Genomic DNA, 22,952 nt, shown 5'->3' with positions numbered 1-22,952 from the left:
AGCAATTAATGAGCCCCAGGGCTCCCAGCCTGCCATCGTCAAGGAGACGGATCCTGAGGCCTAGCAGGCCGCTACTGCCAAACAGTTCATTGGCCCCATTAAGGCTGTTTCGAGAGAGCTCATTACCTTCCAGGCAGCCTCCCTCAGAGCACAGAGGGCCCGAGATCGCCTAGCAACAAGCACTTCTGTCTCTTATGAGTGAGAGGGTCTAGGAAGCGCTGGGAGGTGGGTCTCGAGCAGCTCATCCAATTAACATTTAATTAGCTAGTTAAAGTTCTGAGTGTCGAGTGGGGGTCAAGGCCTGGGCGATCCGTCAGTAGAGGTCGGGGTCTGCGATACTGGGACGGAGAGAAATGGGGGAGCGGTGGGAGAGGGCGAAAGAGATAGAGGGAGATGGGGAGAGAGGTTGAAAGAGTGTGAGAGAGAGTAGGGGTGAGGAAGAGACAGGGAGAGAGAGACAGAGACAGAGTTAGAGGGAGAAATAGACAGACAGAGCAAGCGAGACAGCGTTAGAGAGAGAGAAAGGGGAAGGCAGAGATAAAGAGAGACAGACAGAGATAGAGAATAAGGGAGAGAGAGGGAGAAAGAGGCAAACAGAGACATAAACACAGACAGAGAGAGGGAGAGACAGAGAAAGAAAGACTTGCATTTATATAGCACCTTTCACGACCACCGGACGTCCCAAAGTGCTTTACAGCCAATGAAGTACTTTTTTGAAATGTAGTCTCTGTTGTAATGTGGGAAACGCGGCAGCCAATTTGCGCACAGCAATGTCCCACAAACAGCAATGTGACAATGACCAGATTGTAGGTATTCGTGTTGACCTCTGAGGGCGAATGCCTACTAAATAATTAAGTTCGACTTCAAATGAACGATAAATAAGTTGTTTAATCACTTGAACAGACGAAATACGACAGGTAAGCTGGCTGGATGCAGGAACACTGCGATGTAGGTCTTGCCCCGACGGGGACTCCATGAGGACTGAGTCCGTAGTCCTCGGGAGAGCGTGATGACGTCATCACGCTCAGTCGCGTTTTCCCGCTCTTCGGGTGTCACGTGACCGCGTCCTGACGTTAGCGCGTTGGCCCGCGCTTGGGGCGGTCACGTGACCCGCGCCGATACATCGGCGCGTTCACCCGGTGCGGAGGCTGGCCGTTGAGGCTGAAGTCACGACCGCGGGAGCAGGAGCTGGAGGCCGAGCTGAGCCGGCGCTTGCCGCGGGGGATCGCGTCGCTCATGTCTGCCGGCCAATGCAGCCGACGTCGCGGTAGGCTGGGCTGTGCCAGCAGCCATCATGGAAGGCCGAGTCGGGCCGGCGGCCGCCGCGCGTACGTCACGTAATGCGTGACGTGACGTCAGCACGCTAGGGCGCGTCTTAAAGGGGCAACGGCCCCACAGGTAAGTTAAAGGGGCAACGGCCCAAACAGGTAAGTAATACACGTACAGTTAGGTTAAAGTGAATTATATACATTATATGTGTAAGGGACACCCGGTGGAACCGCCACATGCGCCCCCCCCAGAATTTGCTTTTACGAAAGTCCAAAGATGAGATGGTCTGACGAGCAGGTGGTCTCAGTGGGCGTGCTGTCTCGACTTGGCGGGCGAGGTCTGAAGATGCTGGTCATAAGCGGATCCTTACGCGCGTCATGGCGAATAAAACGGATCCGTCAAGCGAAGGACCGTGGAGACGTGCGATCTCTGCAGCCCGTGGTTCGAACGGGTGCCTGGGCGAAACAGCGGGCCGTGTCATGGAGGTGGACGATCGTACCTGGTGTGCCGTAACGACGATGGCAGTTGATGGTCAGGCGGGCGATATCAAAATATGCTGGCCAACTCATGGTGGCTTGCAAGCCGGGCAGGCGCGGATTATGGCTTTGTCGACGTTAGTGAAAAAGGAAAAACACAAAGTCCCCAGTCTGACGAAATCTGCAGGAGACTGGAACGCACGGAACGGTGCGTGCCATAGTGCTACGACAGTAACACAACAGAGAGTGAAGATACAGGGAGTTGTAACTCGTCAAAGAATACTCTAGTAGTTGTTTACATGTTTCCTTGGGTGTTCGACTGTAAATAGCAAGGATTGTCCCTTTTTCGTTTTTGAATTTCTGATGCTTCGAAGCTGTGAGGAGCTTTTAGGATGATAATAGGACTAAAAGGTTAACTGGCCCTGCGTTGAGCCTCATTTTTTAAGTCCTCTTCACTGACGGGAGTGACCAAATCGAGTTCTTCATCAGGAAGGCAATTGGAAGAGCCACTGTCCACATGGTGACGCAACAATTTTACCCCTTGATTGCCCCTGCCAAAGTGTTTGAAACTAAAAACTGGTGAGGCAGCAACATTGAGGAAGCGATTGAGCAAGGGGGTGTGCATCTTGAGCTCCATTTCTGACTCTTGCTCTACTTGTCTGTTGAGGACTGGGCTATCAATCACACGCATGTCAAAGGCAGATCCTAAAAAGGATGGTTTGTGAGTCTCCTTGGCCGTAGCGATGGTGTAAGGAGGCTGAGCTGTGGATTCATTCCAATATTTCCCAATCAAGCCAACCTGAAGGATTCACTGAGCGAGACTGCCACGTAGTTGTTCTTTTGGGCAATTAATGTTCCGTGTGTGTCTTCCGAAGAAAATGGTCACCTTCATTGCATGAAATCACTGAGAGGCTTCCGGGAAACACCATTTCATATAGTAGAGCGGACAGTAGTCATCGGTGATGTCTCATCTCAACATTACATTCAACTCTGTGCCTTGTGGTGCCAAAGGAACTGGAAATTAACCAGGTAGACTAGGAAACATTTGCTATGTATTGTCAATCGACGTGCAGCTGTGCTTCAAATCCTTGAAGGGTACAGCTTCGCACGAATCCTGTGCCCCATAGCCCTGGTAGGCAGGTTACTGCTGGACTTGGCACGGACCATGCCACTGTTTCAATGAGCACGAGTCTTGTGTGGTTTACCACCAGGAGTGACAGTGCTGTTCTTAGCTTTGTAGACGTAGGCACCTCTCGTGCCCAGGTAAAATTCTGTTTCCTCGCGGCAATAAACCCCCTCAATCCTCAGGAGAGCAGTGTGCTCTCTTTGGTTTCGAAAGCCTCGTTTATAGCCAGTAAACACAGTTTTGCAGAACCTATGGATATTACAAGGCCTGATATCAGCAATGAAACAGTAGAAAGTAGAACCTGCTTTCGGAAGGTTTTCTGTCAATGTTCCAGGAGGAAGGCATAGTGGTTAGCACTGTTGCCTCACAGCGCCAGGGACCCGGGTTCGAATCCGGCCTCGGGCGACTGTCTGTGTGGAGTTTGCACATTCTCCCCGTGTTTGCGTGGGTTTCCTCTGGGTGCTCCCGTTTCCTCCCACAGTCCAAAGATGTGCGGGTTAGGTTGATTGGCTATGATAAATTGACCCTTAGTGTTAGGGGGATTAAATACATGGGGTTACGGGGATAGGGTGGGATATGTGTTGGTGTAGGGGTTACGGGAATCGGGTGGGATATGTGTCGGTGCAGGCTCGATGGGCCGAAATGGCCTCTATCTGCACTGTGGGGTTTCTGTGATTCTGTGATTCTGTGAAGGCTATTCGTTCGGCGCTTGTCCGGTCGTGGAAATCAGAGTGCAGGCTTTTGACCTGCTGTAGCTTAAAACCTGTTTCTAGCACGTGCTCTATGGAGAGGAATCGCGTCCAGACCCTTGTGCTGATGGACCAGAGAAATGGTGGGACGGACCGGGTCGTCGTCGCTTTCGGTGGGGGGAAACTGCCGGAAGGGCGGCAACGCTGCTTGTTGTTGCTGTTGACTTAGTGAAACTACTGCCGAGAAGGGGGCACGCTTCTCTTACTCGCCGGTAAGTATGATAGGTAACACAACCAGCAGGCCGACGGGCTGGTGCGTCGTCGGTGGGGAACGAGTCTTCAAGTTGCATGAGGGGTGGAGCCTCGTGGCTTGCGAGGGATGGGTCCTCGTGGTCCACGAGGGATGGGTCCTCGCGTTGCGCGCGGAGTGCGCCCTCGTGGTTCACGAGGGTGAGTCCTCGTGGTATCCCCGCCGGGCGCGCCCCGATCTTGTGGGCCCGAACATGCTGTACCCCGCGCTTGGAGAGATTTATACTTGCTGTTGCATTGGACGTAGAGGCGGACGACCCGCGTGGCGGTAGAAAAGTCGACTACGGGGACGGGAAGCAAATGCGTGGTCTGCCCCCCGTCGCTACTCCCAGCAAACTGGACTTCTACCTTTACCAAGCACGAGGGCGGTTGTTTCTCCCTGAAGTGCGGCAGCGACAGCGAAACGGCTGGTGCTTCCATGGCGTGCTTCTTTTGTGAAAAACGTTCACAAAAATCGAGGTCCGGCTGTTTTTTTGTTTTGTCCGTGAAAAACGAGATCACCTCCAGGCCGCGCTTCCCTTGCGAATACGTTCGCAAAGACGGGGTCGCCAGGTTCAGGCTGCGTGCTTCCTCCGTGAAAACCGTCCACGGAGTCGGTTGTTCGTCGGTCGTCGTCTGAGGAGACGAGGTTCAGGTTGCGCGTTTCTTCCGTGAAAAACGCTCACAGATACAGGGTCACCAATTGTAGCGTTGGAATTGATGAGCTCCCGTACTCACGTCGTTGGGTGACCAATTGTAGGTATTCGTGTTGACCTCTGAGGGCGAATGCCTACTAAATAATTAAGTTCGACTTCAGATGAACGATAAATAAGTTGTTTAATCACTTGAACAGATGAAATACAACAGGTAAGCTGGCTGGATGCAGGAACACCGCGATGTAGGTCTTGCCCCGACGGGGACTCCACGAGGACTGAGTCCGTAATCCTCGGGAGAGCACGATGACGTCATCACGCTCAGTCGCGTTTTCCTGCTCTTCGGGTGTCACATGACCGCGTCCTGACGTTAGCGCGTTGGCCCGCGCTTGGGGCGGTCACGTGACCCACGCCAATACGTCGGCGCGTTCACCCGGTGCGGAGGCTGGCCGTTGAGGCCAAAGTCGCGACCGCGGGAGCAGGAGCTGGAGGCCGAGCTGAGCCGGCGCTTGCCGCGGGGGATCGCGTCGCTCATGTCTGCCGGCCGATGCGGCCGAAGTCGCGGTAGGCCGGGCTGTGCCGGCGGCCGTCATGGAAGGCCGAGTCAGGCCGGCGGCCGCCGCGCGTACGTCACGTAATGCGTGACGTGACGTCAGCGCGCTAGGGCGCGTCTTAAAGGGGCAACGGCCCCCACAGGTAAGTTAAAGGGGCAACGGCCCAAACAGGTAAGTAATACACGTATAGTTAGGTTAAAGTGAATTATATACATTAATATGTGTAAGGGACACCCGCTGGAACCGCCACAAGATCATCTGCTTTTGTTATGTTGGTTGAGGGATAAATATTGGCCCCAGGACACCGGGTATAACTCCCCTGCTATTCTTCTTCGAAATAGTGCCATGGGATCTTTTACGTCCACCTGAGAGAGCAGACGGGGCGTCGGTTTAATGTCTCATCCGAAAGACGGCACCTCCTACAGTGCAGCACTCCCTCAACCTAGCTTTATGTGCTCAAGTTCCTGGAGTGGGGACTGGAACCTACAACCTTCTGACTCAGACGCGAGAGTGCGACCCACTGAGCCACAGTCAGAGAGATAGAGGCGGAGAGATACAGAAGAGGGAGCGAGGGACAGGAGGGGAGAGGGGTCAAGGGAGAGAAAGAAAGAAAGACTTGCATTTATATAGCGCCTTTCACGACCACCGGACGTCCCAAAGCGCTTTACAGCCAATGAAGTACTTTTGGAGCGTAGTCAATGTTGTAATGTGGGAAACGCGGCAGCCAATTTGCGCACAGCAAGCTCCCACAAACAGCAATGTGATCATGACCAGATATCTGTTTTTGTTATGTTGATTGAGGGATAAATATTGGCCCCAGGACACCGGGGGTACCTCCCCTGCTGTTCTTCTTCGGAATAGGTCCCTGGGATCTTTTACATCCACCTGAGGGAGTGCAGAGGGGACCTCAGTTTAATGTCTCACTCGAAAGACGGCAGAGAGGGGAGAGATGGAGAGACAGAGGGCGGTGGGGGAGAGAGAAAGAGGCAAAAACGGAGAGAAAGAGACAGAGGGAGAGAAAGACTGAGAGAGAGAGGAGAGGGAGGGAAAGAGAGAAAGAGGCAGAGAGAGAGGGGCCTCAGGGCAAGGGACCATGGTGAAAAATTGGAAGAAAAAATGATTTGTTTTCCTTCTCAAGAGTTTAGCACTGATGGGATTGTGCGTGGAATTATTTACGAACCTAAGAAATAGGAGCAGGAGTAGGCCATTCGGCCCCTCGAGCCTGCTCCGCCATTCAATAAGATCATGGCTGACCTTCGACCTCAACTCCACTTTCCTGCCCGCTCCCCATAACCCTTGATTCCCTTAATATCCAAAAATCTATCGATCTCAGTCTTGAATAACTAAGGAAACAGTAGGGCCTATTAGTGACCAAAAAGTTAACCTGTGTGTGGAGGCAGAAGACAGTGGTATGGTTCTTAATGTGAGGAAAAACATTTTAATGCAACGAGCGGTGTGGACCTGGAACTCGCTGCCGACGGAAGTGGTGGAAGCAGAGACACTCAAGGGCAGAAATTCGGTATCGCCCCGTTTGGGGCGTATTGTGTATGTACCTTTAAGAGAATAACTGGTCTCAGACTGCAGTACCGGCAGTGACCACCCCTGTATAAAAGGCGCTAGTGAGCCTCTGTGTTTTCAGTTTCCCGATTGACTTCAATCAGTAAAGACTTGTTTTGTTCAACTCCTGCTGTCCGTATCGCAATCATTCACGGACATAATAGGGCGCAGTTATCGGCCGGGCGCAAAGTTTAGCGCCTGGCACTAATTATCACCTCCGACTGCAAACTTGGCTTCCATCGCCCCTGAAGGTGATTGGAGCGCTAAATCAGGCGCTACACACCTCTCTTAAGGCGCTAACGCCGAGGAGCGAGGCGTTACCTCAGAGCACTGGCGAAGCTCATGTGATGTCAGTCAGCAATGGAACACAGAAACACTGGCGCCAGCCAGTTCTTAAAGGGGAGGGTCGATCTTGCTCTCTATCCACACCCTGCTCATTGCAGCCTTGAATCTCGGCCTGGAGAGACCTGTACATCAAATCTGCTGGAAAGAACAATGGAGAGGTCCAGGGAAAGAGCTCAGAGTGCAGCCCCCACAGTCTCTTTTAAATCGATGCAAGGAAGGTCAAATCAAAATGAACCTGCAAAGTGCTGCTCAGTACCCAAAACTCCTTCACACAGCGTTGAATCTCTCCAGAAGTCTCTCTCTCTCTCTCTCAGAATGCATGGTGCAAAAATGTGTACGACAAAAAAAGGCAGGAAGCGGCCGCCTTTAAATAGCCCTCCCCCAGTCCCTTCCTGACTGCAAAACGCTCCCCTCAACCTGTCATTGCTAGCGGCAGGTGGAAAGGCAGGGGGCGCCACTCAATATCTGGTCCGGCGCGCTACCGAGGCGTTGCACGCTCGACTGACGTCACGATCTGCGGCGCAGGAGATCGTGACGGTAGTGTTTAGCGCCGCTGCAAAAGGTCTGGTCAATTTCGCGAGTGGCGCAAACATCGCCGCACCCGGGCGCAAGTTGCTTTGCGCCCCATTTGAGCCCTCTAAGGGTGCTAACAGGAGGTGCAAAGCAACCAAATTTTTCGCCCTCAATGTTTTCAAGAGGAGACTGTGTAGTGTCCGCGCCTTAATAATACACGGACTGCAGGAGATCAATAAAACAGGTATTTACTGAACAGAGGGTACTCTTTTTGTTTGGACCCAAAAAAAAACCCAATTGGACTGTAAATAAACAAAAGTTCAACTAAAACTTAACAATGCAAGTTAAAATTTCATTTTCCGGGTTGATAATGCACTCCAGTCCCCGCGGCGCCAACCGGTAGCGGAAATACTCAAGCGCGCCGGCGGACACCGCGTGCTCCATCTCCAGGGCCACCCGGGCGCGAACATGGCCGCGGAAGAGAGGCAGGCAATCCAGCTGGACGACCCCCTCGACTGCCCGCTGCCTGGACCAATTGATGGCTCTTTTAGCCAGGCCCAGGAGCAGGCCCACAAGGAGGTCCTCCAGCCTGTCCGCTCCCCTCCGCACCGGGTGACCGTAGATCAAGAGCGTGGGACTGAAGTGCAACCAAAAATCGAGGAGCAGCCCCTTCAAGCAGTGAAAGAGGGGCTGCAACCTCTCACATTCCACATGAACGTGAAACACGGACTCCTCCAGGCCGCAAAAAATGCAGGCGGCCTGGGAGTCCGTGAACCTACTTAAAACCTTATTGCACGGGACCGCTCCGTTCAACACCCTCCAGGCCAAGTCCCCGATGGAACAAGGGAGGACTCCCGCGTAGAGAGCCCTCCATTGGGGACCTCCGCCACCGCCAGTCGGCAAGACGCCACGCCAAGGCGTGTCCGGACAGTAGACGAAGATGGCAAAGTGGAGAGTGTGCAGGAGCAGCCCGTACAGGAAACCCCTCCGCGCGGAATGAAAAGGCACGGAGGGTATTTCCTTGAGATGGCTCAAGTTGTGAGGCGCCGGTTCCCGAGGGGCGTTTCGGGGCTGGGCGCCGATGAGGAATTCCGTCCGAACGGGGGTAAGCTCGGACGGGATCGCCCCACGTGCTTGAGCCGCCTCGATACACCTAGTGGAGTCGGGGCCCAGTGCCGCTTTCCCCGATTCGATGGCTTCGACCGCGAGCCGGACGTTGGCCCAGGACAGGCGCCGCGCCAGCTCCTCCGGCGCCATCCAGCCCGCTCCTCTGCCATCGAGCAGGTCCCCGACTCTGGTCACCTTGCCAGGCACAGCCCTGCCCTCCGCCAGCCGCCCAAACCCGCGTTCGTGGAGGTGCGGATTCCTGAGCAGCGGCTCCCGAAGGAGAGCCGTCGCTCCTGACGGGGGAGAGCTCCGCCTGGAAGCGACGTAGTTCCAAACCCATAGCAGTTCCTGGTAGAAGACAGGCAGCTCCTGCAGGCCGGCATGCCTGCCGCCCACTTTCGTGAACAGGAGCTGCGTGTCGTAATTGAGGCCGTGCAGCTGGCGGAAGAAAAACGTCGCCAGCGCACACCATCTCGGAGGATTCTCGACGTACAGGTATCTCTGCAGCGTCTGAAGACGGAAAGTCGCAGCCTGGGTGCAAAGGCACAACAGCGCCTGACCGCCCTCCCTAAGCGGGAGACACAGAACCGCGGCAGAGACCCAGTGCTTCCTTTAGTCCCAGAAGAAGTCGATGAGCTTCCTCTGCATCTTGGCGACAAACGCAGGGGGAGGGATCAAAGTGACCAACCGGTACCACAACATGGCGGCCACCAGCTGGTTTATGGCCAGCGCTCGACCCCTGTAGGACAACACTCGGAGCAGTCCTGTCCAGCGTCCTAGGCGAGCGGTGACTTTGGCCTCCAGCTCTTGCCAGTTCGCCGGCCAGGCGTCCTCGGCAGGGCTAAGGTAGACTCCCAAATAGAGGAGGTGCGTGGTGCTCCAGGCGAAAGGCCTGAACTCCTCCGGCAGGGAGTCCACCCGCCACTGACCCACCAGGAGTCCAGACCATTTCTCCCAGTTGATCTTGGCGGAGGATGCGTCCGAGTAAATCTGCTGGCATTCCCGCATCCTCCGCAAGTCAGCGGGATCCGTGACCGTGAGGAGCACGTCATCGGCGTAAGCCGAGAGGACCACCTCCACGCCCGGCCCTTGCAGAGCCAGTCCCGTCAACCTCTTCCGCAAGAGGCGCAGGAAAGGCTCCACGCAAATGGCGTATAACTGACCAGACATGGGGCATCCCTGACGCAACCCACTCCCGAAGCGAAGGGGCGCCGTCAAGGACCCGTTAACTTTAATCAGACACTCCATGGCAGCGTACAGAAGTCGGATCCGGGCGACGAAATGCGTCCCGAACCCGAATGCGCGCAGAGTCCCGAAGAGATACTCGTGATCCACCCTGTCGAACGCCTTCTCCTGATCCAGGGAAAGGAAGGTGGCCGACAGACCAGCCCTCTGGGAGTGGTGGACCAGGTCCCGGACCAGATGGATGTTATCGTGGATGGTCCGGCCCGGGACTGTGTAGGACTGGTCGGGGTGGATCATGTGGGCCAGCACGGTGCCAAGGCGAGCAGACATGGCCCTGGCAAAGATTTTATAGTCCGTGCTGAGGAGGGAGACCGGGCGCCAGTTCTTAAGGAGGCGGAGATTGCCCCTCTTAGGCAGCAGGACAATGACCGCCCTGCGCCAAGAGAGGGGCATCTCCCCGGTCGCCAAACTTTCCCCCAGGACCCACGCGTAGTCGCCCCCCAAGACGTCCCAGAATGCCCTGTGGAACTCCACGGTCAGCCCGTCCAGCCCCGGGGACATTCCCCCAGAGAGCTGGCAGAGGGCGCCGGTCAGCTCCGCCAGGCTTAGCGGAGTGTCCAATTTTTCGGCGCCCTCCGGGCTGACCTTCGGCAGGTCCTCCCACAAAACTCTGCCCGCATCCTCGCTGGACAGATCCGGAGAGAACAGAGCCCCGTAATAGGCGCGCGTCTCCGCGCTGATTCCCTCCGGATCCGAGACCAGTGATCCGTCGTCGGCCAGCAGCCCCAAGAGCTGCTTACGGACCCCCCGTCTTTTTTCCAGCAAGTAGAAGAAGGGGGAGCCGCGGTCCAGGTCCCGCAGGAGCTGGATCCGCGACCTCACGTACGCGCCTCAGGACCCGATGAGCTGCAGGTCCTTCAGCGTGCCCTTCTTCTCTTCGTACACCTTCCGCAGGGCCGGGTCCTCGACGACCTTACCGAGACGGGACTCCAGGTCGAGCACCTCCTTCTCCAACCGCCCGACCCGGGCCTCCCGCCTCTTGGTCGACCCATTCGCGTACTCCTGACAGAAGAAACGGATGTCAGACTTGCCCACATCCCACCATAGCCTCAAGGAGGGGAAGCCCCCCGCTTCCTTCCCCAGTCAGCCCAGAACAGATGAAACGAATCCCGGAACCGCGCGTCCTCCAGCAGCAGGTTGTTAAAATGCCAGTACGCGGACCCCCCCCCGCGCGCGCAGCGGAGTGAGCTCCGCCCACACCAGGTGGTGGTCCGTGCACGGCACCGGCTGCATGGAAGCCGCCGGAATGCAGGAGACGTACGCCCGGGAAATGTAGAGGCGGTCGATTCTGGACCTTCCTCCCCCAGACCTCACGTTAGTGAAGGCGCTGGAGTCGGGGTGGAGATTTCGCCAGACGTCCACCAAGTCGAAGGACCCGACCAGGTCCCTCAACTTCTCCATCGCCGCCGGGCTTCGCAGGGGACCCGAACGGTCCCTCGCCTCGAGGGTGCAGTTAAAATCGCCCCCGAGGATGACGCACTCGCCCGCGTCGACAGAGCCCAAAAGAGCAGACACTTCTTCGAAGAAGCGCACCTGTCTGAGGGGCGTACACGTTCACTAGATGGAGCGGCATGCCCCCCAGGTGAACAGTGACCTGGAGCAAGCGGCCCGGCACGTGCTCCTTGACCCCCAAAATCTCCGGCTGAAAATGCGGGGCCAGCAAGATAGCCACCCCGCTAGAATTGTTGGAGAGGTGACTCATGCTGACCCCTCCTTGCCACTCCAGGAGCCATGTGGCTTCGTCTCCCGGAACGGTGTGGGTTTCTTGCAGGAAACACACCGCATACTTCCCGTCCCGAAGGACCGAGAAGTTATTGAATCTGCGGCGCGCCTCCCTGCTGCCGTTGATGTTGAGGCTGGCTATGGTTATCTTCATGTCAGAAGCATAGTGCAACCTCTACCTACACCTAACGGGGGGAGGGAGCGCAGCCGCTGATCAGCCGCCACTTCCTCAGCAGCCCAGTGAGAAACATTCTGAGCCGACGCAGCTCGAGCGGGTCCACGCCCTCGTCCGCGCCCATGATGTTAACGGCGGCATGGACGGACACGATGAGCAGCGCCAGCTCCGACCACCTGTCGAGGGCCAGCCGGATCTTATTTTGCCGATCCTGGCACGTGGCCATAAAGTCCCGGAGTTCCCTTACGGGAATGAGGAGAGACTCGGCGAGGGGCACAAGGTCATCCAGCGCCTCGTGGACGGTGGAGTCCAAATCGACCTCCGTGCCCATCACCGAGGCCCCATCCTCCTCCAGGGGGTCGTCACCAGCGGCCGTCCCGTCCGTCGCGCAGTGCGCAGTGAACGGCTCTGCCACACCAGCCGGCCCCGCCTCCGCCCGGATCCCAACCCCAGGATCGGCGGCAGAGGATTCCTCCCTGGGCTCCTCTAGGGGCGCCGGGCCAGAAGATGGCGGCTGTTCGGAGTCCTCCCCCGCCTCAGATGCCAGAACAACCGGAGAAACCGGGGAGAGAACAATTCCCAGCTCCTCCAGTACGTCCGGCACCAGAGACGCAGCCAGGGGGCCATCCTCCTCCCCGCCACCAGCCTCTGACCCAGCGGATGCGGTGTTTTCAATTAAAACCTCCACTGGGACAAGCAGCCCCTGGGAGATGTCTGGGTCGCATTGGGCGAGCTCATTTTCCTCGAGCTCGCCCGACCCAGACCCCAGGCCGCCCGACCCGGCGAGGGGTAATGGCACCAATAAAATGCCAATAGCCGCGGGTTGTTCCGCGACCCCCCCCACGGGCAGGGTCTCGTCACCATCCCCGGGAGGCGCGTGCCGGACAGAAACATCTGCCTCAGCCTCCCGAGGGACAGGCGACCCCTGCCGATCGCTGGTGATGACGACAGCGGGGGGGGGCCCAGTACCCGCAGCGGGCGACGACTCCCCCTGCTCGGAGGGACCTTCCTCCTCCCGGTCCTCCTACTCTTCCAGGGGGTCGTGCCTTCTTTTTAGCACAGAGGGAGCGAGGGAGACCTCCATGTCTGCAGAAGCCTCCTCCTCTGCTCCCTCCAGCGGAGTAGGTTTGTCGGGTTCCTCGGGCCCGAGCCCGGCCGCAGGTATTGGCGTTACTGCTGCGGCGGTTGCGGCCACAGGCTCGGGCACAAGGCCCCTCCCACTCGCGTCTGCCCCGATTAACTCCGCAAGGAGCGCGGGTGTAAGGGGCGCAAGGGGCAAGGGCTGGCCATCCACGGGGGGACCCGCCCTAAGGTGTTTATTTTTTCACCGCGCCTTCTTTCCGGCCGGACGCGCTCCCTCCCCCCCGCCGGAGGCCTTGGTGGCATCGGCCCCCGACATCGACCGCGCATCAGACGTTCCCGACGCGCGGGCAGATCCGGGGGGAGGAGCGGCGGCAGCGCCAGCCTCGGCCGCACGAGTTGATCCGGCGGCCTTGGAGGCGGGGCAGTTTTTCCGGATGTGCCCCACCTCCTTGCAGGCGTGGCACCGCACACCGTCCGACGTCCAGTAGACGCGATAGGCGGTCCCCTCATGGTGGACGATGAACGCCCACTCGGTGTCCTCCTCCAGCGCCAGCTGGATAAACAGCTGCCGCCGGAACGAGAAGACGTGGCGAAGGCTGGCCTCCCAGAAGCCGAGAGGGATGGGTGTGATCCCCGACCTCACCTCCCCAAGTTGGCGTAAATGGGGAAGGAGGAGCTCACCAGGAACATATGGCGGGACGTTAGAAATGACGATCCTCTGCGCGGTGGCCTCGAGAGGATCCACCGGCAGGAAGGTCCCGCCCACGGTGAGCCCCTTGGCGACGGTCAGGGACACCGCCCGCTCCGACCCCAGGAAGAAAACAGCCTTCCCATACATTTTTGAGGCCGCGACGATTGCTGAGGGGCTGACAACCCCAGCCATGGCTTTAACGCAGGCCTCAATGGTCATAGTGGGGTGAGTGTAGCTCTTCACCCCAAGCTTTTTTGTCATAAGTTTAAAAGGTGACGGGGCAGCAGAAGCAGCGGGAACAACTGTGGCTGTGGCTGCCACTCCCGCATAAGTCCTGGCTGGCCCCGCCACCGGCGAAGATGCAGTCGCCATTATGGGGTGTTTTTATAAGGGCTACACTCACCCCAAGTCACAGGCCTGAAGGTGTTAATGGCCTCAGGTATTTTTTTGGTCCTCTATTGAGCAGAGGGAGCTGTTTAAGATGAAGACACACCTCTCCCCTTATTGATTGAAATTGGGAGAGGGGCCTTCTCCCCTCTGCTCAATAGGCAATTAACAAAAAGAGATGAAATTGAGGTGCCTTAGAGAAATAGGCAGAGAGAGACAAAGAGAGAGAGAGTGGGGGGGGGGTGGGAAGGAGGGAGGCCGCAAGGGCAGGGTTGCCACTCAGGATGGTGGGTGGGTGGGTGTTGGCAGGGGTGCACTCTCTGATGGGAATTTAAAGTCTTTGATGGTGGTGGTCTTCTGGCAGGGGGAGAAGATATCTTCACCTGGGAAAGCTGGAGATGCCCCAGGCTCAGTCCTGCACCAGGTCTTAACGATGTAATTAATGAAATTGGACTTCACCTAGGCAGATCCAGCTGTCCCAGGTCAGACAATAGAAGGGGTGCTTATTAGTGGTGTGTGTGGCCTAGCTTTTAAGAAGAGCCACACACACACACATGTTGTGTCTGTGTGTTGATAGCAACACTGAAGACAGGAGTTGGTTTCACAGGTGTGTACTGAACAAAGTCTGGAGGGGAACTAACTGATACAACACAATATACAGGCTTATATAGCCCGAGTGGCCATTACCGGCATTACAGTACACAGGGGGCTCTTAAAGGCACATACACTACAATTCCTCCCCTTTTAGCCAACCAGTACATAATATTTTAAGTAATCATTAATTACATGTTACAAGAACAATAATCTACACATTGCTGCAGTTAATCAATTATAAGTCAGTCTCTCTGGAGGCTTCCTGACTCGGTCCAGATAACACCTCGGTGCTGTAGTAGTTTCTGGTGGTGTAGTAGGTTCTTTTGGCAAGGCTGATTCGGCTTGAATGCCAGTGTCGGGTTCATCGGGTTCCAGTATCACCGGATCGGAGGTAGATACTATGGGTATCTCTACTTCATCATTAGGCGTATAGAGTTGTGGTGTAGGTTGTCCCTTTTCGGATGACTCTATGATTTGGTCAGCATGGTGCCTTATTATGCTTTCTCCAATGTCCACGGTATACATCAGCGGTCCTAGTCGTGTGCAGATAGTTCCAGGCTGCCATTTCTCGGTACGGTAGTCCCGGGCCAAAACTTGTTGACCTATCTGGAAGGTTCTAGTTGGCCTTTCATTCATGCCTTGAAATTGCCGGTTCTCCACGTCCCTTCTGATGTTTGGCTTGATCAAATCCAGCCGGCATCTTAGGCTTCTATTGAAGAACATCATGGCGGGAGTTTGGTTTGTAACCATATGTGTTGCATTCCTGTATGCAAACAAGAGATTATCCACCTTATGCTGAAGTTTTATGTCTTCATTACCCATGGCCTTTATGGCCTTCTTGAAGGTCTGGACAAACCTTTCAGCCAATCCATTGGTGGCGGGATGGTATGGGGTGGACGTGTAGTGCTTAACCCCATTGTTTTTTAAGAACTTCCTGAATTCTTCGGACACAAATTGCGGTCCATTATCAGAACAGATCTGTTCAGGCAGCCCATTCCTGGCAAATATGGTCCTTAATACTGTGATGGTTTTTTCCATGGTGGTGGAGGACATCTTTATTATCTCCAGCCACTTGGAGTGTGCATCAACCGCGATTAAGAACATTGAGTCCATAAATGGACCAGCAAAGTCGATGTGTACCCTTTGCCATGGAGATGAGGGCCACTCCCATGGATGTAGAGGGGCTTGTGGTGGAGTGTTTTGGACCTTCTGGCATCCTAGGCAGCTCTTGGTCATTTCTTCGATGTCTCCATCGATACCTGGCCACCATACAAACGCCCTGGCTAGGTTCTTCATTTTCACTCCACCCAGATGCCCCTCGTGAAGCTCCTTTAGAACTTTATCCTGGAGTTTGGGTGGAATCACCACTCTGGATCCACACATCAAGGTTCCTCGGCACACTGACAGCTGTTCTCTTCTTTGCGAGAATGCTGGCAACAGTGGTTCGCCATGTGCTGGCCATCCCTTCACTGTTAAATCGTAGACTCGTGAGAGAGTCGGGTCATTTCTAGTTTCCCTTTCAATGGCAGAATTTGTTACTGGTAGACATTCGACTTTCCACTGGGTCTACGGTAGGTGCCTCTTCTACCGTTGGCAATGGTAGGCGCGATAAACCGTCAGCATTCCCGTGCTGTTTTGATCCTTTGTACTCTATGTTATATTGGTGTGCCCCTAGAAAAAGGGACCACCTCTGTAGCCTTTGCGCTGTCATAATGGGAACACCCTTTTTAGGGTTGAATATGGAGATGAGGGGTTGATGGTCAGTCAACAAGGTAAATTTTTGTCCGTGTAGGTAATGGTTGAATTTCTTCACTCCCCATACCAGGCTGAGTGCTTCCCTGTCGATTTGGGCATAGTTACGCTCAGCTGAGTTCAATGAGCGTGACGCAAAAGCTATCGGCCGTTCCGAGCCATCAGGGAATTTATGCGATAATACCGCTCCTACGCCATAAGGGGATGCATCGCACGCCAGTCTGATTGGCAGTGATGGGTTGTAATGAGCCAAAACTTCTTTGGACGTGATTAAGTCTTTGCATTTATGGAAGGCACGTTTACAGACTTCGCTCCACTTCCAAATTATTCCTGTTTGTAGCAGTTCATTAAGAGGGTGCAGAAGAGTTGATAAGTTCGGTAAAAATTTATGATAGTAATTTATTAATCCCAGGAACGACCTTAATTGTGAAACATTTTCAGCTGCTGGGGCTTTTATGACCGCTTCAATTTTTTCAGGTGACTTATGCAACCCTTCCTTATTAATTATGTGGCCACAATATGATAATTGATTCTGGAAAAATTCGCACTTGGGGCGATTTGCTCGTAGGCCCCGTTCTCTCAGCCTAGTGAGCACCTGCTCCAAATTGGCAAGGTGCTCGTCGTCGTTTTCTCCTGTTACAAGGATGCCGTCTTGGTAGCATTGAGTCCCCGGAATCCCTTGGAGGACTTGCTCCATAGCTCTTTGCCAGGTAGCTGGAGCGGATGCTATTCCGAAAACCAGTCGATTGTACTGGTAGAGGCCTTTGTGTGTATTTATCGTGAGATACTTTTTAGAGGCCTCTTCAACCTCCATCTGTAGATATGCCTGTGCCAAGTCAATTTTGGTGAAACGTTTCCCTCCGGATAGTGAGGCGAAAATATCTTCTATCCTCGGAAGAGGATACTGTACCATGTGAAGGATCGGGTTTACAGTCACCTTGAAGTCTCCACAGATGCGAATTTTTCTCTGTTCTTCAGATTTATCATTATTCAACGTTTTCTTCATGACCGGGACGATGGGTGTTGCCCACTCGCTCCAATCTAATTTGGATAATACACCTGCCTTTCCAAATTCTCCAGCTCTGCCTTGACTGCTGGACGAATTGCGTATGGCACCGGTCTTGCCTTAAAAAGCTTGGGAATTGCCGCATCTTCCACTTTTATTGAGGCGGTGATGCCTTTCAAAGTTCCTAGTTTCTCTTGAAACACTTCCTTGGCGTTGGCCAAGATGTCTTTTAATCGTTCAGGTATGACATCATCATCATTTTTTTCCTTACTGGTCACCGTCAGTGCCTGAATGGAATGCCAGTCTAAACGTATTTTTCTGATCCATTCACGTCCCAACAGCGGTGGACCACCATCTTGTAGAACGTATGAATACAACTTCTGTATTTCCTTGCCGTTGTATACAACAGGCACCCTTATTTTTCCTTTGGGGTATACTTTCTGCCCCGTATATGTTTTCAAGATAATGGATGTGTCTTTTAAAGGTATATGCGGAAATAGCCGCTCGTAATCCCGTCGATTTATGACGGTCAGAGCTGATCCTGTATCTAGCTCCATTTTAACTGGGGACCCTGCTATCGTGAGGGTAACCCAAATGGTCTGGTAATCTTCTTTGGCAATTACATTTTGTAATTTGAGACAGCTTAGTCTCTTGTTTCCGGAGTCGCTATCGCTCTTCTGGTCTTCGGAGCTACTGTCCGTCATCATTTGTACCTTTCTGTACTTTTCTTTATTGATTTTTTTTTTCCTGTCCGTGGATTTTTTTTGTCCAGATCGGCATACCCGTGCAAGGTGTCCAATCTTTCCGCATTGCCTGCATGCTTTGTCCTTGAACCAGCAGTCCCTCTGGTCATGGGTGGATCTGCCGCAGCGATAACATCTCTCGAAACCCTGTGTCATTTCATGGGTGCCGAAGTCCTCTGTCTTTTGTTGCATCTCTGCAGCTCCTCTTGCGGCTGCTTCGTATGATACAGCCATACTGAAAGCCTTGTCCAGTGTCAAATCTTTCTCAGAAAGCAGCCTTTTCTGTGTTCCTTCACTTAGGAGACCGCAGGCGAATTTGTCTCGAAGATAATCTGCTCGTTCTGCCCCGAATTGGCAGTGCGTTGATAGCTTTCTTAATTTGGTGAGGTAATCAGCGTTACTTTCATTCTTGTGTTCATTCCTCTTGAAGAATTTGAATCGTTCCGCTATCAGCAGCGGTGTTGGGTTTAAGTGCTCCTGTAGGGTATCAACAATTTCTTTAAAATTCTTGTTCTTTGGTTTGGCTGGAGTGATTAAGTTTCGTAACAGCCCGTATGTCTTTGTGCCCATTAGATTTAGAAGTACTGACGCTTTTTTTTCATTTTCTATTCCATTTGCGGTGCAATATACCTCCACTCTTTCCACATATGTGGTCCAATCCTCTATATCGTTATCAAAAGTATCAATATTGCCAGCCTTAGGCATCCTGGGAAAAAAATGGCGCTTCCCGCGCTTTTCTTTCTTTCCTGCAGAAAAGATATGACGCTTCCCGTGCTTCCCCGCCGCTGCTGCTGATGACAACGCTGTTTTCCGCATTTTAAAAAAAAAAAAATTATTTACAGGTGGAGACTCGTTCCCGCCGGACTCTCTCTGCTAGGTCTCAACACCGACCTGCTTGCAGCGCCGGCCGTCTCCCGAGTGCTCCCTCCCCGTCTGTTACTGCTTGCCTCCGCCTTCGCTGCTTGGCCTCGCTGCAGAGCCAGCCGCTGGAGCCCCAGCCCGACGCCCAGGAAGGGTTATTGCAGTACCTGCCACCAGCTCGGCTAGCTGGTGAAACCACAGCTTTTTCTTTTTCTTGCTTTTCTTCGACTTTGGACGTCTGAGGAATCGATCTCCTTGAGGTGCTGCCGAATTGCAGGTAAGTCCATTTCCAATTCGTCGCCACTGTTGTGTCTGTGTGTTAATAGAGACACTGAAGACAGGAGTTGGTTTCACAGGTGTTTACTGAACAAAGTCTGGAGGGGAACTAACTGATACAACACAATATACAGGCTTATATAGCCCGCGTGGCCATTACCGGCATTACAGTACACAGGGGGCTCTTAAAGGCACATACACTACAACATAGACACCCCTTGATGATCCGGCCTTGTTTCTTCTTTTCTCCCCCCACCTAAAATACAAAGTCTTTGGGAGAGTGCCCCAAATAACACCCACCTGTAGATGTTCAGAAAAGATGATTTTGTTCTTCCCTCCTTCCAAACAGTTGGTGATTGTTGGTTGTTTCTCTCCCCTCTCTCCCTCTCCTGAAGTGGAGGCCAATTTGGGGAGGCAGTAATGGAAAGGCCTCTCCCCTGGTTGGTGTTGTTGCTGGCCTCCTTTCTCCTTCTCCTCCTCTGTCCTCTCTCTCCAGGCACCTCAGTTGCTGTGATGATGGTGGAGGAGGTGGAGGCGGTGGTCTATCGTTATCCTCCTCTTCCTGGTCAGCCAACACTTTACACTCTCCACTCTCCTGGATTGGCTGCTCCTTCTCCTCCTGCTGACTGAGGCAGCTGCACAGCCAGAAATGCTGGAACAGAGGGTACTCTTTTTGTTTGGATCCAAAAAAAAACCCAATTGGACTGTAAATAAACAAAAGGTCAACTAAAACTTAACAAATCAAATTAAAATGTGGTTTTCCGGGTTGATAATGCACTCCAGTCCCCGCGGCACCCACCGGTCACGGAAATATTCAAGCGCGCCGGCGGACACCGCGTGCTCCATCTCCAGGGCCACCCGGGCGCGAACATGGCCGCGGAAGAGAGGCAGGCAATCCGGCTGGACGACCCCATCGACCACCCGCTGCCTGGACCAATTGATAGCTCTTTTAGCCAGGCCCAGGAGCAGGCCCACAAGGAGGTCCTCCAGCCTGTCCGCTCCCCTCCGCACCGGGTGACCGTAGATCAAGAGCGTGGGACTGAAGTGCAACCAAAAATCGAGGAGCAGCCCCTTCAAGTAGTGAAAGAGGGGCTGCAACCTCTCACACTCCACATGAACGTGAAACACGGACTCCTCCAGGCCGCAAAAAATGCAGGCGGCCTGGGAGTCCGTGAACCTACTTAAAACCTTATTGCACGGGACCGCTCCGTTCAACACCCTCCAGGCCAAGTCCCCGATGGAACAAGGGAGGACTCCCGCATAGAGAGCCCTCCATTGGGGACCTCCGCCACCGCCAGTCGGCAAGACGCCACGCCAAGGCGTGTCCGGACAGTAGACGAAGATAGCAAAGTGGAGAGTGTGCAGGAGCAACCCGTACAGGAAACCCCTCCGCACGGAATGAAAAGGCATGGAGGGTATTTCCTCGAGACGGCTCAAGTTGTGAGGCGCCGGTTCCCGAGGGGAGTTTCGGGGCCGGGCGTCGATGAGGAACTCCGTCCGAACGGGGGTAAGCTCGGACGGGATCGCCCCACGTGCTTGAGCCGCCTCGATACACCTAGTGGAGTCGGGGCCCAGTGTCGCTTTCACCGATTCGATGGCTTCGACCGCGAGCCGGACGTTGGCCCAGGACAGGCGCCGCGCCAGCTCCTCCGGCGCCATCCAGCCCGCTCCTCCACCATCGAGCAGGTCCCCGACTCTGGTCACCTTGCCAGGCACAGCCCTGCCCTCCGCCAGCCACCCGAACCCGCGTTCGTGGAGGTGCTGATTCCTGAGCAGCGGCTCCCGAAGGAGAGCCGCCGCTCCTGACGGGGGAGAGCTCCGCCTGGAAGCGACGTAGTTCCAAACCCATAGTAGTTCCTGGTAGAAGACAGGCAGCTCCTGCAGGCCGGCACGCCTGCCGCCCACTTTCGCAAACAGGAGCTGCATGTCGTAATTGAGGCCGTACAGCTGGCGGAAGAAAAACGTCGCCAGCGCACACCATCTCGGAGGATTCTCGACGTACAGGTATCTCTGCAGCATCTGAAGACGGAAAGTCGCAGCCTGGGTGCGAAGGCACACCAGCGCCTGACCGCCCTCCCTAAGCGGGAGACACAGAACCGCGGCAGAGACCCAATGCTTCCTTTAGTCCCAGAAGAAGTCGATGAGCTTCTTCTGCATCTTGGCAACAAACGCAGGGGGAGGGATCAAAGTGACCAACCGGTACCAGCTGGCTTATGACCAGCGCTCGACCCCTGTAGGACAACACACGGAGCAGTCCTGTCCAGCGTCCTAGGCGAGCGGTGACTTTGGCCTCCAGCTCTTGCCAGTTCGCCGGCCAGGCGTCCTCGGCAGGGCTAAGGTAGACTCCCAAATAGAGGAGGTGCGTGGTGCTCCGGGCGAAAGGCCTGAACTCCTCCGGCAGGGAGTCCACCCGCCACTGACCCACCAGGAGTCCGGAACATTTCTCCCAGTTGATCTTGGCGGAGGATGCGTCCGAGTAAATCTGCTGGCATTCCCGCATCCTCCGCAAGTCAGCGGGATCCGTGACCGTGAGGAGCACGTCATCGGCGTAAGCCGAGAGGACCACCTCCACGCCCGGCCCTTGCAGAGCCAGTCCTGTCAACTTCTTCCGCAAGAGGCGCAGGAATGGCTCCACGCAAACGGCGTATCACTGACCGGACATGGGGCATCCCTGACGCACCCCCCTCCCGAAGCAAAGGGGCGCCGTCAAGGACCCGTTAACTTTAATCAGACACTCCGCGGCGGTGTACAGAAGTCGGATCCGGGTGACGAAATGCGTCCCGAACCCGAATGCGCGCAGAGTCCCGAAGAGATACTCGTGATCCACCCTGTCGAACGCCTTCTCCTGATCCAGGGAAAGGAAGGTGACCGACAGACCAGCCCTCTGGGAGTGGTGGACCATGTCCCGGACCAGATGGATGTTATCGTGGATGGTCCGGCCCGGGACTGTGTAGGACTGGTCGGGGTGGATCATGTGGGCCAGCACGGTGCCAAGGCGAGCAGACATGGCCCTGGCAAAGATTTTATAGTCCGTGCTGAGGAGGGAGACCGGGCGCCAGTTCTTAAGGAGGCGGAGATCACCCCTCTTAGGCAGCAGGACAATGACCGCCCTGCGCCAAGAGAGGGGCATCTCCCCGGTCGCCAAACTTTCCCCCAGGACCCGCGCGTAGTCGCCCCCCAAGACGTCCCAGAATGTCCTGTGGAATTCCACGGTCAGCCCGTCCAGCCCCGGGGACTTTCCCCTAGAGAGCTGGCGGAGGGCGCCGGTCAGCTCCGCCAAGCTTAGCGGAGCGTCCAATTTTTCGGCGCCCTCCGGGCCGACTTTCGGCAAGTCCTCCCACAAAACTCTGCGCGCATCCTCGCTGGACGGATCCAGAGAGAACAGAGCCCCGTAGTAGGCGCGGCTCTCCGCGCTGATTCCCTCCGGATCCGAGACCAGAGATCCGTCGTCGGCCAGCAGCCCCAAGAGCTGCTTACGGACCCCCCGTCTTTTTTCCAGCGAGTAGAAGAAGGGGGAGCCGCGATCCAGGTACAGCAGGCGCTGGATCCGCGACCTGACGTCCGCGCCTCGGGACCCGACGAGCTGCAGGTCCTTCAGCGCGGCCTTCTTCTCTTCGTACACCATCCGCAGGGCCGGGTCCTCGACGACCTGACTGAGACGGGACTCCAGGTCGAGCACCTCCTCCTCCCACCACCCGACCCGGGCCTCAAGCCTCTTGGTCGACCCCTTCGCGTACTCCTGACAGAAGAGACGGATGTGAGCCTTGCCCACATCCCACCATAGCCTCAAGGAGGGGAAGCCCCCCCGCTTCCTTCTCCAGTCGGCCCAGAACCGACGAA

General features: G+C 55.2%; 1 pseudogene; it reads right to left on the bottom strand.

Annotated features, from left to right (window-relative positions):
• Positions 1-2,825: 2,825 nt before the first annotated feature.
• On the bottom strand, positions 2,826-4,817 carry LOC147119507 (large ribosomal subunit protein eL33 pseudogene; annotated as a pseudogene).
• Positions 4,818-22,952: the final 18,135 nt, after the last annotated feature.

Source organism: Somniosus microcephalus, chromosome 4 (assembly GCF_052327205.1).
Source record: "Somniosus microcephalus isolate GS21.2 chromosome 4, FLI_Smic_1.0, whole genome shotgun sequence".
NCBI lineage: Eukaryota > Metazoa > Chordata > Chondrichthyes > Squaliformes > Somniosidae > Somniosus > Somniosus microcephalus.
Note: the sequence above shows the minus strand (reverse complement) of the source record. Positions and strands in the feature narration are given on the sequence as shown.